The following is a 6,201-nucleotide window of genomic DNA, read 5'->3' as shown; positions in this document are numbered from 1 at the left end:
TTAATCATTAGCAGAGCTCATCTTTCTTCTCTGAATTTAATTTCATTAGTTATACCTTCTTTCCATGTTAGAACACTCTCTGAGGCATTTGCTTAGAAGGCAAATGAACATCAGCCCTGCCCCCTACCTCTCCTGGAATGAGACTTTCCTTGGAACAGCAGAGACAGTTGTCAAAATCTCTAGTTCAAGCTAGTTGGATCTTGATGCAGCCAGAATATAAGCATTTCTCATGGACTCTCAAGAACTCTCTCTATCGCAATCAGGGCCACTGTGGTTTCATAGTAATGAAGAGAACACTCAATCTCTGGGCTCCATTTGTCTATGGTAACAGACAAAAAATGCCATTGGAAATCCACATACAATGGACCCCAGGTTTGCCTAATAGTTAACAGCCCCAACTGTTCACTTCTATCACCTACTTGATTTTGAAAACTCACCAGGATCTTCCTGGCCTGCAAACATTTGCTTGCAAGTATTTTCCTGCCTCTAATGTTGCTCCCTCTCCTCAGAGACTGTAGCCCCTTGAGTGCTGGTGCTATATTTTATTTATCTTGATATGAACATCACCTAATCAAAGGTATAATACCTAAAGTTGCTTGGTAAAGGATAAATGAGTGAATGGATTTATGATAGAGAAAAATTGGATGAATCTGAAAGCAATACCCAAAAGAGAATAACAAAGGGTAAACAGGGCTCCTATTGCCCTGCTCACTTTAGATCAGGACAGTAGCTGGGACTCTACAGGGGAACAGTACTGCTGGGGATCAGAAGTTGAGTCAGACAAGAGGAAGGTCTCCAAAAGAGGCATTCCTTATTCTATCCATTTGTCCATCCAGGATTAAAGCTATTGTGTGTCAGCCTCTACTTCAGCGTGGTAGGTGTTCTGGTCTACCTGTCTCCCCCCCGCCCCCCAGCCACCCACCCCCCGTAAGAACATTTGAGTGCCTAATCTATTTTAGGCCCTGTGCCTAGTGTAGGTATCCAGTGGTCAGGATACAACAAACAGCCAAATCCCCTCCCTCAGGAGCCATTCCACGCAGTGGGGAGACCTGGTAAACACCTACACTGACAGCTCTCTGTTCAGTGCTTGAACAGAAAAATCACAGCTTGAGAAAGAAAACTAAGGTTGGGATAATAATCACATCTAGCCTGAGGAAGTGGGGTCACCAGCTCACCATAGGTTGTGGGAGAGGGAGGGGTGGATGAAGCCATCTACCATCTCACAGCCATGGAGGAAATGGTGCTATGTCAATAAGAGGAGGTGGGATCCTGCCACTACAGTCCTTCCTAGAGATTTAATAAGAATGTAGTCCAAAGATCCACCAGATGGAGCTACAGGATAACTTATTATTCAGCATTCTGGAGCCTGCAACTGGAATTTGTACAATAAATGCGCACCTTAGATTTCTGAGTGGGGTGAAAACCAACAGGAGGCTCAGGGCAGTAAATGCTAATCGTAAGTGACAGCTGAGAGGAACTGGGCTAAAAGTCCAGAGACATTCTAGTTCCAGTTTAACTCTTAACATTTCTGTTTATTTTTCAATGTACCTCTTAATTCCCCAGGGCCTAAGTCCTCACATGTAAAAGGAGAGGGTTGAACCAAAATCAACCCCAAGCTTTTCCCTGATGCAAGATCCTGACCTTGATGTTGCAGATATAACCATGTCAATGGGGCAGTAGAGAAAGGAAGGCCTCCTGGATTGAGTATCCAAGTACTGTTTGCTCCAGCGGGCTTGAGAGTTGTTTCTTAGGACAGATCATGGCACTGAGGATCAACAACTTAACCCGTGGTTTTTAAAGGGTCTAGAGTTTCCCTGACATCTTTTTTCTTGCTCTGCCCCCTTTCCCTCAGCCTTATCTTATCTCCTCCCACATTCCATTCCTCCCCCATGTGACAGTGGATTGGGAGGGCACTGCTCAGGGATTTAGAGCTTGGAATTCAGATCTGGCTGTGGGACCCATTAGGCAAGTGATTCCTAGGAGGACTTCTAACTGCCCTAATGAAAGCATCAGAGAAGAAGCCCCAACCAGTCTGTGGGCTGCAGACTTCCCCAGGCAAGAACAAGTCCAATTCATGCCCTCCCCCTGGGAGCCACCAAGACTCCATTCCAGGTAGACTTCCCACCCCCAGATGCAATTGCGAGCTTCCTAAAAGCTTGAGCCAAAGTTTTCTGGGTGGAAGAGAATCATAATTCTTTAAAAAGTGAATGAAGAGAAGAGCCTGTTTTCTGTGGTGTTTTCTCCTCTAAGCATCCTCTAGCAGGTGGGCCACCAGCCACTTGGTCACCTGACTGACAAACGTCCTTTGGATGATGGGCTGGTTAGTCCCATTTAAAGAGAGAATTAATTCATACTGGGGCCATACAGAGCCAGTTTCAAAGGGAGTTTGATGAAAGTGTTCCCCACTGTGAAGCACAGTCAGCAGGTAGAGGCTTGTTATGGTCATCTGAGCTGAAAGACTCTCAGCCATGGGAATCATGGAAAGACCTTTGCTGGCAATGGGGTGCAGAGACTGTGCCTATCCTATGAGATCTCACAGGTGTTGTGAGGGCCAGGGTGGTCACTGGAGGTAAGGCCCAGAAAGGCAAATCACACAGTGGGGAGATGTTTGGTACATGGGACATATCCAGTGAATCATACCGAAGGGATGAAGAAGAGGCTCAAGGGCAGTGCATGGAGGATGGAATTCAGCCCTTTGCTCCTTGTAGGTATTCATCTGGCCATTCAACAGTTTTTGGAAGCCTACCACAGACTGAACATCTTGCAGGTGTGGGGAAAAAAATAAATAAAAACAACCCAAAAAGTCTTGGTTAGTGCACTGAGCTGCCATTTCACAGTGTCTGATTGCAGTAGGCAGACAAATCCAGGTGTTGAAAAAATTCAGGAGTTTGTCTCCAGTGCTGTCCTCTGCTTCCCTGGGAGTTGGCTTTGGGTTCAGCAGAATTTCTTCTATTATACCAATTTATACCTATTACACCCCCAGCCAAAAATGAGCCCATATTTCCCGATATTTCAAATCAAAGCTTATGGACCAACGCTCTTTGGACTCATTTATATCATCTGTCCACTTGTGAATCAATTGCTGTGGCCATGAAGTGAAATAAAATTGGCCAGATCTGAGTGATATACTATTGATGGGTGTGTAGGGTCAATTCCACCCAAACTACATGACTGAGACTAGGATAGGCAGGTTTTCCCAAAACAAAATGAGGGTGCCATGAACAGGAAAGTGAATGGATTCTGGACTGGCTACCACAACAGTTACTCTGGAAATGAAAACAAGGAGTATCAAGGTACATGTTACAAATGAAAAGGTGGAAGCTCAACAGGGTTAGTACTAGGAGGATAGAAGGTGAGAAAAGAGGTCAGAGACCAATATGCAAAGGATGCTTGAGTTAGAATGTGAAGCATGAGTATAGGTCCATCTGGCTGAGGAGAGTCAATGCCATCAGAGGTGACAATATGGGCAAAGACAGACACAAACCCAGGCAGTGTCAGCCATGTGGCTGTAGGTTCTTGGCTAGATGTGTTTCACACTTGGTTTCTATTTAATCACCCTGTAGTAACCATATGAGAAAGCCCAGATTTTGTGGGTCTAGGGTAGGGCTTGATAATTTGCGTTTTTAACAAGTGCCATGGTGGTGCTGATACTGCTGGTGCAAGAACCACACACTGGGCCCCTTGCTCTAGAGTCTAGGAAAGCATGCTAGTGGGCAGTCAGATGGCACATTGAGTCAGAGGGTCTGCACATCTTTATGTTCAGGGGATCTTATTTGGGGCTTGAACTAAAATGTAAGTGCAGGCTCTCTTTGCCACATCTCTTGCGAGAATGAAGACCATTCTCAGCAATCAGACTGTCGACATTCCGGAAAATGTCGACATCACTCTGAAGGGATGCACAGTTATTGTGAAGGGACCCAGAGGAAACCTGCGAAGGGACTTCAATCACATCAATGTAGAACTCAGTCTTCTTGTAAAGAAAAAGAAGAGGCTCCGAATTGACAAATGATGGGGAAATAGAAAAGAGCTGGCTACTGTTCACACTATCTGTAATCATGTACAGAACATGATCAAGGGCGTTACACTGGCCTTCCATTACAAGATGAGGTCTGTGTATGCTCACTTTCTCATCAACGTTGTTATTCAGGAGAATGGTTCTCTTGTTGAAATCCGAAATTTCTTGGGTGAGAAATACATCCACAGGGTTCAGATGAGGCCAGGTGTTGCTTGGTCTGTATCTCAAGCCCAAAAAGATGAGTTAATTCTTGAAGGAAATGACACCGAACTTGTATCAAAATCAGCTGCTTTGATTCAGCAAGCCACAACTGTTAAAAACAAGGATATCAGAAAATTTTTGGATGGTATCTATGTTTCTGAAAAAGGAACAGTTCATCAGGCTGATGAATAAGATCTGAGTTGTCCATCTACAGAAACAGCAAGATGCCAGATGATTTTTCAGACTTATTTGTGATATTTTAAAAAGATGCAATAAAAGCTATACTGGTTTGGACAAAAAAATAAATAAATAAAATGTAAGTGCAGTGTTAATACAGTGTGAGAACTCAGTACCTTATGCTTAATCTCAGGGAATAATCCACATATTTGAGAAGACTTAAGATCCAGAAATCTGGAGAATACCTCAAGCAGTGCTCATATCTATATGACAGTAGGGGCAGGTGGCCACAATTGCTTAGGGTAAAATCATAAGGTCACTGGTTTTGTACTGGTGATTCCAACATGTGACTTTTGAGAAGCAATCAATAATCCATCTCACTCCCTGGGAGTGTGGCTGGGCTGCATCACAATCAAAGTTGCTGCATAAATCTGCCTTTAAGATACCCCATGTGGAGTGTTCCCAGAAGGGCTCAACTGCTATTCTTCTCAAACCCTAAGGAAGCCCTTTCTGGGAGAGTGTGCAATGCTAATCACTGCATTTTCTCTTTTCCAGTTCAGCCTGCTTACCCCCTTGCACTACTCTCCATATGTCCTCTCTCTTTCTTCTACCCCCAAAAATGGATCAGCTGGGAGCCGAGCATCACCAATAGTCAGTCCATACTTCTGGGAGTCCAGGTGGCAGTCAGCAGCCTCCTGCCTGAGAGCACTAGGATGCCTTGGGTCAGGGAGGGCCAGAAAGCTGCTGCCTAACCTGGAAAGCAAGTGCCATGTCCAGAGGCAGCCTTTCTAGCTTACCAGTCAGGGTTCTACTGCAGGAAACAGAAACCATTCTAGCTATTTCAAACAGAAAGCGGAAATAAGGTGCTTACAAAATCCCTGGAAGGCCTAGAGGAACAGGCTGTACAGGACTAAGACCCCAAACATAACTGTAGAAGTGGCCCACCAAAGGAATTGCTTACTACTTTTGCTACAATCAGGCAGCAGGTAAATCAACATGTCTCTGTCCTAAGCACTAACTCTAGGTCCTACCATTGTGGCAGTGAAATGGGGATAAAGAAGTACCCCATACATCTGCTATATCAGAACAAGCAAAATGGATGCCTCATCTCTCTTCCTATTTAATGTGGTTGCAAATCAAATCTCACCAAAATGTATCTGATTGGCAGAAACTTAAGCACATAGAATCCCAGCTTTGAGGACTATTCCACTCTCTTGGAATTAGAGCTTTTAGCTTCTCTCCCCCACTCCTGAAGTAAAGGGACACCCACTCAGAAAAGATTGGAACAGATGTTGAGTGAACCAATCTATTGTATTCCCCACTGCAACCTGGTATCTTGGAACTCTTAGTGTTGAAAGTGAAAGAAAATAGTCACAAACTGACCAAGAATGGAGGGAATTTTATTGCCTCACATAATGGAAAAACTCTACAACTATGCTATCTTCAGGTGGGTGTGATCCAGGGGCTCAAAAAATGTGATCCAAAGGGGCACCCACACCCCAATGTTTACAGCAGCAATGTCCACAATAACTTAACTATGGAAAGAGCCAAGATGTCCATCGATATATGAATGGATAAAGAAGAGTGGTATGTATATATATACATATATATATACACACACACACACACATACATACAGTGGAATATTACTCAGCCATCAGAACAGATGAAATCTTAAACATTTACATCAACATGGATGGAAATGGAGGGTATTAGGCCAAGTGAAATAAGTCAATCAGAGAAAGAGACTATCATATGGTTTCACTCATATGAGGAAAATAAGAAACAGCACGGAAGATCATAGAGGA

At 44.0% G+C, this 6,201-nt stretch overlaps 1 pseudogene; it reads left to right on the top strand.

Moving 5' to 3' along the window:
• The first annotated feature begins 3,829 nt into the window (after positions 1-3,829).
• LOC114224469 (large ribosomal subunit protein uL6 pseudogene) lies at positions 3,830-4,408 on the top strand (annotated as a pseudogene).
• The last annotated feature ends 1,793 nt before the right edge of the window (positions 4,409-6,201 follow it).

Source organism: Eumetopias jubatus, unplaced genomic scaffold (assembly GCF_037043125.1).
Source record: "Eumetopias jubatus isolate StellerSeaLion01/CBP00866 unplaced genomic scaffold, mEumJub1_p1.0 scaffold_10, whole genome shotgun sequence".
Classification (NCBI taxonomy): Eukaryota; Metazoa; Chordata; class Mammalia; order Carnivora; family Otariidae; genus Eumetopias; species Eumetopias jubatus.
The sequence above is the reverse complement of the archived record's forward strand: the minus strand, read 5'-3'. Positions and strand labels throughout refer to the sequence as shown.